The 11,935-nt window shown below is 40.4% G+C and overlaps 1 long non-coding RNA gene across 2 annotated transcripts in view; it reads right to left on the reverse strand.

Moving 5' to 3' along the window:
- Positions 1-10,486, reverse strand: part of LOC109389874 (uncharacterized) — a 56,877-nt gene extending 46,391 nt beyond the window's left edge. For both annotated transcript variants that reach the window (XR_002125472.1, XR_002125473.1), the window contains exons 1-2: positions 10,402-10,486; positions 9,903-10,054 (exon numbers count right to left, since the gene is read on the reverse strand). This is a non-coding gene — a long non-coding RNA (uncharacterized LOC109389874). The remainder of the gene's footprint in view (positions 1-9,902; positions 10,055-10,401) is intronic.
- Positions 10,487-11,935: the final 1,449 nt, after the last annotated feature.

An 11,935-nucleotide genomic window follows, 5' to 3' on the forward strand; every position in this document is an offset into this window, starting at 1 on the left:
TCAGCTGGATAAGGGCACCATCTTCCTTTCATCGCAGTGCTGCTTTCAACACATCAGGAAACACCATGTCACTCTTTGACAGAGGCTGGCAATTTGAACTAGGGAGATAATTTGATGCTTTTAAAGCTGGCTGATATTTTCATTTGTGATTCTGCACGACAGCAACTCTGCCCCTTTTTCTGCTTTGTCCCCCATTGTGAGATTGGCAGCTAGAACTGTATTTTAAGGCAGGGTTGGTGGCAATAGGCTACAAGGAAACTGTAATGCCAACATTTCTGCTATCTGATATTAGCACTCTAATGGACAATCATGTATTGGGAAATGGCTCTTGTAGGGATAAAAAAAAAGAAAACAACTGAAATTGACCAGAGGGACTTGAGGAATAAGGCCTGAGTTTGACCTCTGGAGCCATAGATAAGCAAGAATAGACCTTGTTTGCCCTTTTTAGAGTGTAGAAAATATTATTTAGGGTCTGTCTTTTCAACTTCATCTTTCAAGCAGCGTAAGTTAAGATTGGGTATGGTGAGCTTAAAAAAAGGTGAAGTCTCAACAAAATAAAGCATTCAGGTAATCAATTACTCAGAAAAATTAACTCAATAAGGGATGATAAGGTGAAGACTGAAAAGAAAATCAATTATCACATGGCAGTCAACATCACTGTGTGAATTCTATCTGTGTGAATTCTATCTGTATCTTTACGGGAAAACAAATTGTGCTCATGCCTTCTTTACCTGCCATTCTGTCTTTTTATAAAACTCTGTCTTTAGATGTTCCTTTTTACAGAATTGGCACAGAGACAGTCTCTGACAAAGCAAAATATCTTTAATGGGTTCTCTCTGACTTCAGATCTTTGGCCTCTTCCAATCTTTCATCTCCTTTGAGCAGTAAATCCCTTCGCTCTCTCAGACAGCTCTTGAGACCAGGTTGACATAAACTGTAATATCTGCCAGGAAGCATGGCAGCTCTGCTTAGAAGAACCTGGAGTGCCTTGGGAATACTTGGCTGCAAAGTTTTGTGGTGAGAAATGTGGCACCCGAGATCAGAGGGAATACATGTTTTAGTTTGAACTCAAGGGCCATGTCGTGAGTGACCAGAGGCCAAAACTAGAACAAAGCCTCCTGAATCTGAGCATCTAACAGCATCTTCCCCATCTGGCAGGAAGATTCTCCTCTTCTGTTTTCAGTTACTCCCAGTTAATATTTCAAACAGCATTTTTATTTCTGCGGTTCCAGATTCTAATCAGACGCTTGCCAACTTCTAAAAGGCTTGTTTGCCTCCCATTGCTGGCCTGTTAGCTTGACTTTATCTAAATTACTCAAGTTATGGCCATGCTGACATTTGGCCTCCAATCTGACTTTAATTACAATAAATATAAATTTCATACAGTACTGTTTCCTTTATCCTAACTTTATGCCAGTATGACACTTATAACTACCTACATCAAAATTACCGTGAAAGGGGCAGGGCTACTAAATGAAGACACTTGGGTCCCTGCACAAAGATACTTAATCTGGGTCTCTGTAGGTAAGACCGAATAATTTGCATTTGCTCCACTTTTGTGGAAACAGGGACTTTCAAGCTATAGCAAAAGAACTGGTATTAGACTACCCCACCGTCCACTATAGTCATAGAAATGCACAAACTACATGTAACTATTTTCAGATATTGGAAAACATGCAATGCAGGATTGTAATCTCTGAAAGGAAATACATGATGTGAGCTTCAAATCCTACCAGCTTTCTGCCCACAACCCCTTTCCTGATGATGTCCCAGAAAAATCGATCCTGAAGAAAGCACAGAGACCTTATTGAAGTTAGGAGACAGAAATAAAAATTCAGTGCTGCCAGCACAGGTGAAATTTGCTGGAAGATTATTAATGGAAGGAGCCATCCAGAAAAGGAACTCCAGAAAGGTCCCCTTAAGCTTTGACTGAAGGACACATGGAGAGATTTTCCAAGTCCTGGCAGAAATTAACTGTCAGGGATCTCTGAATTAAATGGATATTCCAGAGACCACAGAGGGCTGGGAGATGAAGCTGTGACCATCCAGAGTAGAGAGATATTGCTAAACACTCCAAGCATTCAGCTGATATTCCCAAATATCACATCTTAGGAGCAAGGTTACTCTCAGGTTAAAGTGAAGACAAATCTAGACCCACAGAAACCAATTCAAAGCCCCTTAAAGGAAGAGAGAAAACATCCACCACAATGCCCAGTAAACAACTGAAATTTTCTTAAAAAAAAAAAAAAAAGAAGCAGGGAAATATGACCAATGACCAGAAGTAAAATCAGCCGATAGAAAAAGCCCAGGGATGGCAGAGGTGTTGGAATTAGCCAAAGAGAACTTGAAAAGAGCTATTAAGGTTCTACTTTCTTTTCAAACCGCTGCAGATAAGAATTATAAACTTGAGACAAGTACACAAAAATACAAGGACCTGAAAGCTCTTGAGAATGAAAATAGCAGTCAGATTCTGGATGGGAGCTGATACTTGGAAGGAGGACATTTCAGGATTGAGTTACCCAGTTTTCTGGCTCTTAGACTGAGTGTTGGCCATGGCTGACACATAGCACAGCAGCTAGAACTTTGATAGAAAACGCACACTGTTTCTGGGCTGAACACCCAGAGTAGAGAGTTTGCTGCAACCACAGCCACTAGAAAGTGAGAGTGGTATATCTCAGAAAGCAGAGAACCAGAAAGAGAGGGCCCCAAATTTAGTGTATAAACTCTGTCAACCATTCTGTCTGACCCTGAACTAGGCATATGCACAACAGACTCCAGACAACCCAGCTTATAATACAGAACCAAAATGAAACTTAGGCTGCCAGTTAAGATGCAGAATTTAAAATTTTTAGCCCAACCAAGCTAACCGCATGATAAAACAAAATAAAAAATACAACATTTAAGAGAAATATAACATACTTTAGAGCCTCCAAAACATAGTATTTACAGTGTCCAAGAGTCAGTCCAGAATTATATGTGAAGCAGAAAACTGAGCCATCCTCAAGAGAAAAAAATAAACAACATGGTGAGTGACCCAGAGGTGACTTGTATATTCAAATTAGCAGAAAATAATTTACAAGAGCTATTATAACTATGTACAAGTATGTACAGGAAAATATGCTTGCCGTGAATGGAAGGGTTAAAATGAAAAGATCTCGGCAGGGAAATAGAAATTAAAAATATTCAGGTAGGGCCGGCCGAGTGGCTCAGTTGGTTAAGAGCTCGCTCAAGAGTTTGAGCTCTAAGCAACAGTGGTTCGATGCCCGGCCCGAGCTGAGCTGCCGCTAAGCTGCCAATAGGTAGCAGGATGGCTCAGCTAAAAAATATATATATATATTCAGGTAGAAATTTTGGAATTGAACAACACAATAGCTAAATTTTAAAAAATTCATTGGATGGGCTTAAAAGCAAAATGAAACTGCCTAAGGAGTCACTGAATTGAAGATGGCTCAGAAGAAATGTAAAAATTTGAAGGACGGAGTAAAAAGAATTGAAAACAAAAAATGCCTCCACCACCTGTAAGATAACACACATGTAAATAGTCCAAGAAGCTAAGGAGAGAATGGGGTAGGAAAAATATCAAACAAATAATGACTGAAAATGTCCCCAATTTGAAGGAAGGCATATTTTTACATATGCTAAAAGCCTAACAACTCCAAACAAGATAAATACAAGGAAGCCCATGCTAAGGATATTAAACCGATGAGAACCAAAAATAAAGAGAAAAATCTTGAAAGCAGCCAGAATAAAATGACTCATTATATACAGGGGAAATGATACAAATGATAGCTGATTCCTCATCAAAAACTAAGGAAAATATAAACCAGTAGAACAACATCTGTAGACTGCTGGGAAAAGATACTTAGCCAAAAATTCTGTAACCAGTGAAGATACTGAATAAAAGTAAAATAAAGACATTTAGAGATAAAAGAAAACAGAGATTATTCATTGCCAGTACACCTGCAGTACATGAAATGCCAAGGGACGTTTTTTAGGCTAATTGGAAATAATTCAGAAACCTAGATGTTCGGGAGAGATAGAAGAACATTGGGTATGGCAAATATCTACATAAATGTAAAAGACGATCTTTCCTTTAAGTTTCTTTAAACTACACAGTACTATTTAAAACAAAAATTACAACATTTTCTTGTGGCATTTATAATGTATTTAGATGTATAACATATATCAACTTCTGCATAAGAGATCTGGGAAGGAGTAAATGAAGTTATGTTGTTGCAACATTTTCACATTTAATGGGAAATAGTACAACATTGATGTAAATGCATAGTCAAATTTAAGGATGTATATTAAAATCCTTCAAGTAATCAACAAAAATTAATATCAACCGTATAAATTAAAAGGCAACAAAGTAAAATGCAACTATAAAAACTAGTCAAAGAAGTTGAAAGCAGAAAGAAAAGGAAAAGAAGAACCAAAAGAAGGAGGAAATAAAATACGACTACTAAAATAGTAGACTTAAATACCATATCAACAATTAAAAGGCAGAGATTGCCAGGATAGATAAAGAATCAAGATCCAGCTACGTATATGCTATCTACAAGACATGCACTGCAAATATAAAAATACTGAGAGGACGAAACTAAGAGGATGAATCTAGGACTTCCATGAAGCTCTGATACATAAAGAGCTTGGAAGTCATCACCCCAATCTTACAACAAGAAAAAGCTTGAAAAGCTAAATATCAACATCCTTTCTTGGGCCCACTAAAGAAAAGAGCTGGCAAGGCAAACCACGACCCCAAAAATCTGGAGACAAGCAAATCCAGAGAGACACAGGCAAGATCTGATTACCTGGAATAGAAGCTGCGGGAGCCATAAACTGGTAGGACCCTTAACTAGTAATTTTGGCAGTTTTCAAAAGTGGAGTAGCCTGAAAGTGAGAAACTCCTGGAAACTGCACATTTTCATGGGTTTTATCTCTAGGAACTCCATCACATTCCCACAATGAAGATTCAAGAAAGGTCACTTCCTGACTCTGGCAGAGGTGGGGCGGGGGGAATAACCATTTTGAAACACACCCATGGCATACTCCATCACACAGGCTTATTCTCCATGAAAAATAACTTTGCCAGGCCGTATCTCAGTTAGGAGAAAAGCATTTTCCTCACTCCAATCATTTCTAGACTTCCCATCTCACCGAACCACAACAAGGAAATAAAAAGTCAGCAAGGTCAGGGCTTCAAGGAAACAGACTGGGAACAACATTACAGTCAGGGAAGGGAATGGGGTGGGGGTGGGGGCTGGGAAGGTCACAGCTCCAAGACAGAGGCTCAATAAAACACTGAAATGTCATCAGGAAATGACAGAGTTCTCCCTCTCCCCCACGTTTACCACCACATCAACGGGGCTCTCTAGTAGAGTAACAGTGGATTACAGGGGAAAGCTTGCAAGACAGACTCTCTCTGGGGAGGGTACTTGGGGAAGCTCAGAGTCAGGAGGGAAGACAAATACAAGGACACTAGAGGAATTTGAAACCTCTGACATCTCAGCTACAGAGCGCATTAAACATCACAATTCCAAACCAGATTCCCATAAATCCTCACACTGAATGCGTATTTACATTAGTTCTTATTACCCAAAACAACATGTCCATCTTTCACTAAAAAATTTCCAAGGCACGTCAGAATTCAACAACTAACAGGCTGAAGAGACAAAGCATCATCAGAAGCAGACTTAGATATGACACAGGTGTTGGAATTATCAAACAGGGAGTTGAAAATAAATATATGTTAAATGCTTTAATGGAAAATGTAGGCGACATGTAATTACAGGTGAGTAATATTAGCAGAGAGATGGAAAGTTTATGCCAATTTAACAGATGGAAAAAGACAGACCTTTCAAATAGTAAGCATAAGAAGGCTTCAGTCACTACATTATTATTATTATTATTATTATTATTATTATTATTATTATATCAGCTGGAACTAGACATCAAAATAAAGAATATTACCAAAAGAAATATTTCTCAATGCTAAAAGGGTGAACTTAAACTCATAAATGTGAGCACAACTAATAACAGGGTTTGAAAATACATGAAAAAAAACTCAGAGTTGAATGGAAAAACAGACTATTTCACTCTCGTTGTTAATGGCATTAACCTATTTCAACAATTTGGATTAATAGACAAATAATAAAGATATACATGATCTTAACAATACCGCTGATCTTCTTGACCTAATTGATATTTGTAAAAGACTATTCCCAATAACTACAAAACATATTTCAACTGCACATAGTATGTTCACCAAGACAGATCATGTGCTATGATCTCAATGGGTTTAAAAGGACTGAAATAACACAGACTACTGCATTTCCCCATGTATAAGATGCACCCTTTTTTGAAAAATTTGGGGTCTAAAAACTGGCTGTTTCTTATACAGTGGTTGTAGATTTTTTTTTTTAATTGGGGAATTGGGGGAAGGGGAACAGACAAGTTGCTGTCCTTTTGTTCTTCAGTCTAGTTGTGGAGGACGTTGCTTCACTGGCCCAAGTTGGCACCATCATTGCGCTCTTCCCGGGCGAGGCAGATCAGTTGCTGGCTTCTGAATGGCCGCTCATGCTGGCTGCTGGCCACTCATGCTGGCTGCTGGCTACACATGGTAGCCCATGGCAACCCACTGCCACAGGGGCTGCAGCCTACACCATCGCCAGTGACTCACGGCAGCCCAGCTCCAGGTTGAGCTGTTGTTCAGCATCTTAGCTGTAGAGGGCAGTGTCACTGGCCCTCATATGTGGGATCCGAACCGGGGCCCTCTGGCGTCCCAAGCCAGTTCTTAACCATCGTGCCACTCGGCCAGCCCCTGTAGATTATTTTTTACTTGCATTTCCGGCTTTTTCGCGCTTGTCGTCTTTGCGCTCATTGTTTCGCACTTGTTACCTGTATATTACGGTAGGCTACGTTTTGCCACGTTCTGCCCAGAAATGGCTCAGAAAAGATTTTCGTACAGTGCTGAATTCAAGGTAAAAGTGATCCAGTTTGCAAAAGTGAATGGAAATCATGCTGCTGAATGTAAGTTTGGCCCTCCTCCAACTGACAAAACAATCTGAGACTGGCTATGGGAAGAAGAAACCCTACTGAAAACGCCACGGCAGAAGAAGGCATGAAAGGCAAGTCACCAAAATGGCCAGATTTAGAGAGGGAATTGAAGATATGGACTGAAGAGCAAAGGGCAATTGGAATTTCTATGTCCACAAAGATGGTTCAGCATGAGGCAAGAAGAATTGCTGATGAAAAAGAAGTGTAATACATTTTTTTTCAAATTTCGGGCCCCAAAATTAAGGTGCGTCTTATACCTGGGAGTATCTTATACATGGGGAAATACGGTATGTTCTCTGGCCACAATGAAATTTAATTAGAAAGCAATTAACAATAAGATAGCAAAATACTAAATAATTAGAAATAAGGCATTTCTAAATAGTCTGTCAGTTGAGAAAGAAACCACAAGGAAAAACAGAAAATAGTTCATACTGAATAATGAGAAATATACCAAAATTCATGGGATATAGCTATAAGAGTGCTCATAGGAAATTTATCTTTAAGTATTATGTTAAACAATAAAAAGAAATAAAATTATCTAAGTTTCCACTCAAGAATCTAGAAAAAAAAGTTAAACAAAATAAGAAAATGGAAGGGAATGGCAGAAATCAACAAAATGGAAAATATGAAAATTGACAGACAAAGGTTGGTTCTTTAAAATGATCAATAACATCCAAAATCCCTTGCTAGACTGATCAAAAAAAAATTGAGAGAAAACACAAATTATGAATATGAGGCATAAAAGTTAGATAGGACAAGGGTCTCAAGGTCTGGGCAGTTTTTACTAAACGCGATTCTTGCTAAATGTGAAAATGTAGTCCAGTATTTTACAGACACACCTGTAAACAAGATGAGCTTAACAGGAACCCAACCAGGAAAGTGTAGCCAACTGCAAAGAAGAAATCAACGAATCAACGTGTAATTAACCAAATAATGTATACAAACTGTAGCTAAGCCCCCTTTTTAAAAAATATATATATATATTTTTATTGGGGAATTTGGGGATGGGAACAGCACTGGGGAATTGGGGGAAGGGGAACAGACAAGTTGCTGTCCTTTTATTTTTCAGTCTAGTTGTGGAGGACGTTGCTTCACTGGCCCAAGTTGGCACCATCATTGTGCTCTTCCCGGGCGAGGCAGATCAGTGGCCGGCTTCTGGATGGCAGCTCATGCTGGCTGCTGGCTGCACACAGTAGCCCATGGCAACCCACTGCAGCAGGGGCTGAAGCCTACATGTAGCAGGCGACTCACGGCAGCCCAGCTCCAGGTTGAACTGTTGTTCAGCATCTCAGCTGTAGAGGGCAGTGTCACTGGCCCGCATATGTGGGATCCGAACTGGGGCCCTCTGGCATCCCAAATCAGCTCTTAACCAACGTGCCACTCTGCCGGCCCTAAGCCCCCTTTTAAGAGACAGAGCTTTGAATGTCCTGTCTCCTTTACTTGCTGCAAGTAAAGAAAACTACCTCATCACAACTGCATCTCTCCTTCTTAAATAGAACACCCCAAGTGGCAAACCCCGGTAACATTATCACTACAAATCCTACCCATATTGAAACGTACAAGAGATATTATGAACAACTTGTGGTAACAAATATAATAGCGATAAAATGGACAAATTCCTTGAAAAAAAAACTACTATACCAAGACTGACAAAAGTAGAAAATTAGAATAGTCTTGCATCTATTAAATAAACTGAATTTATTATCAAAAACCTTTCCATAAAGAAAACTCCAGACCCAGTTATTTCTTTGGTAAATTCTATATTTAAGGAAAAATAAAGCCAAACTTACAAACTTCCAGAATATAAAAGAAACACTCCAACTTGTTTTATAAAGCCAGCATAACCCTAATACCAAAAGGTAACTGTTTTTACAAAAATTAAAAAGAGCTCTAATGTTACAGATGTAAAAATACTAAAGTAACAGCAAATTGAATCCAGCAATATAAAAAATACTTACTACTAATTACCAATTAGGGTTATCCCAGAAATTCAAGGTTTGTAATTCACCATGTTAACAGTATGAAAAAGAAAAATAGTATCACTTCAAAGGATGCAGAAAAAGCACCTGAAATCATTCAATACCCACTCATGATTTAAAAAGCAAAACAAAATCATCTCAGCAAACTAATTCCTCAAGGTAATAAAGAGTATCTTTCAAAACCTGTAGCTAATATCACACGTAATGGTGAACTATGAACACTTTTACCCAAGGATTTAGAAAAAGTTCAGCATACTCAATCTCACCACTTCTATTCAACATGACACAGGAGAACCCAACTACTGCAACAGGCAAGAAAAATAAAATAAAGGCATAAATATCAGAAAAGAAAAAGTAAAACCCTCTATTTATAGATGACATACTTGTTTACATAAAAAATCCTAAAGAATTTACAAAAAAACCACCAGAATGAATAAGTAAATGAAGCACAGTAACAAGATAAAAGATTAATTTACAAAACCCAACTGTATTTTTATATCAGCAATAATTAGCAATTGAAAATGTAACAATAAAAATTCCACATATAACAGCATCAAAAACAAACTACTAAGAAATACATTTAACAAAAAATATTAAAGATGTATTTTAAAATGCAAGTTTTTACTTATAAAACTAAAGCACATTACTGAGGAAAATCAAAGATCTAAATAAACGGAGAGAGAAATTGTGTGAATAAATTGCCCATTATCCTAGTAGCTACATGGATTAATTGCAATTGCAATCAAAATCCCACCACCTTTTTTGCAAAATTTCATAAGCAGGTTTTAAATTTCATATGAGAAAGCAAGGAAGCTATCCAAAGCACTCTTGCAAAAGGGAAACAAGGTTAAAGGATATATTTCCTACCTTCAAGATGTACTATAGGAGTGACGTCAGCAAAATGACGGCGTAGGAATTTCTAGTGATTTTCCTCTCCTGAGAAACATCAATTAGAACAACTATCTGCGCACGAAAATATCTTCAAAGAACCAAGGATTCCAGGTAAGGGATTGAAATACCTGGGTGAGAAAAAAAAAAATGTGAGAGGAGGTAAGAAAGGTAAGTTCACACTACCCCCCATGACCCCTGCCCAAGCCCCGCACCCACAGAGGACACCCTTCCCATGGAAGGAGGTCTCGAATTTCCTGTGGCCCCCTGAGACAGCCGGCCCCAGCGCCAGAGCAAGCTCCCCAGCACTGGGGGGGGGGGGGGCTCCCTGCCGACGGAGGGGAACCCCGGCACTTGCCAGCACTCAGCGCCCCACGCGGTTCCTGAGGCCTCAGGCTTCCACAAGCTCAGGATCCCGGCCCACTCTGGCCGGAAAGGGCTCCTGGTGGCTCCAGGGACCCAAGCCACAGGGACTCACTTCAACGCAAGCTGGTTCCCCGGGCCTAGGTGGCTCCTGAGGCGCGAGGCCGGAGGCCGGAGGCCGGCGGCCGCTCCCGCAGCTCCCTGGCCTCTGAGCGCATGCCCGAGGCGTGGCCCTGCGCCGCTCCCATCAGCCCCCGCGAACTCGGGCTGTGCCGCTCCCCAGGCTCCCGGCGGGCCCAGGGCGGGCCGGGCGGACCACGCGGGCCCAGGCTAGCGGCCCACTCAGCGGCAGGGCCAACCTCCACACCTGGGCGGTCACTCCCTCTGCGTGTCAGCTGATAATAATGGCCTCTGCTTTTCTTCCTTGTTGCTAGCGGGCTCGATAGACACAGCTTCGCCAGTCTGGGTGGACGGACACCAAAGCGGGACCTTTGTTCCAGGGAGGCCGGAGAAGCTGCTTCTTCCACCTGTTCGTCCTTCTCTGGTGGGTGGAACTTTTTCCAGCTGGGGCATGCTTTGGTCCTGAATATGGCGCCCATGATGGCTGTGGGGATGGGGCGATGTAAGCAAAATGAAGGTGGCTTCTTTCTCGTGTGGATTATCCTGGTTTTGTTGTTGTCTCACGGTATTGCTAAAACTTCCTACGTGGAGTCTAGAGGAGCTTTGTTTGTTGTGAGTAGCTGGACAATCCTTGATGTTTGTGGGGAGATATGGAAGTGGGTTTCTCCTCCGTCACCATTTTTCCCTCTCTTTAAGAAAGTGTATAATGGTAAATGCCTACATTAAAAAAGGAGAAAACTCTCCAATAAATGATCTAACCTTATACCCTAAAGAACTAGAAAAAGAACAAGCTAGACTCCAAGTTAGAGATGCTAAGAACCTGACATGGAACAGTAGTAGAGGAAGGGACAGATGTGAAAAATATTCTCAAGGTAGAATTGATGAGATTTGTGACGAATTGGCCTTGACAGAATTTGGGCATGAGTAACTTGGTGGCTAGAGAATTAAGCATAGAAGAGGAAGAGCAGATTGAAAATAGAAGATAATGAAATTCGCTTGGATTAACTATTCTTGAGGTACCTGTCAATGATAGAGGCAAGTTAAAAAGTCTCATAATTTGCTAGATGCTTTACTTTGGGTTAGCTCATAAATAGACTCTGATAGAAGAATTCAAATGCAAGGGGTGTATTTTGGAGGTCGTCCTGGAAAACACCAGTGGGTTAGTGCGAGAGTCAGGTTGGGAAAGGAAGGAAACCCATAAAATGTGCTTTGTCGAGCCAGTAACAACCACTATAGGTGAAGGAATTAAAGTTTAGCATCACTGGTAAACTCTAGAAGATGGTGTAGAGTATACCTTAGGATATATTCTACAAGCTAGGGGTTAGACGTTGGGGTTGTTATCCACCAAACCCCCACCATCATTGTTTGAAAGCTGTTTCTGTATAATTTTCTCAGCTCTGCTAGCTTGCCTCATGCATAGAATGAACATTCTCTTGCAGCCGGAGGGCAGTGGGGAGAGTGCCCATAGGTGGCAAATAGCAGATGTTTCCTGTTAGTAGTCTTCAGCACATAGAGGATGAATGCCAAGG

The sequence above is a fragment of the Hipposideros armiger genome, unplaced genomic scaffold (genome assembly GCF_001890085.2).
Source record: "Hipposideros armiger isolate ML-2016 unplaced genomic scaffold, ASM189008v1 scaffold_247, whole genome shotgun sequence".
NCBI classification, from domain to species: Eukaryota; Metazoa; Chordata; class Mammalia; order Chiroptera; family Hipposideridae; genus Hipposideros; species Hipposideros armiger.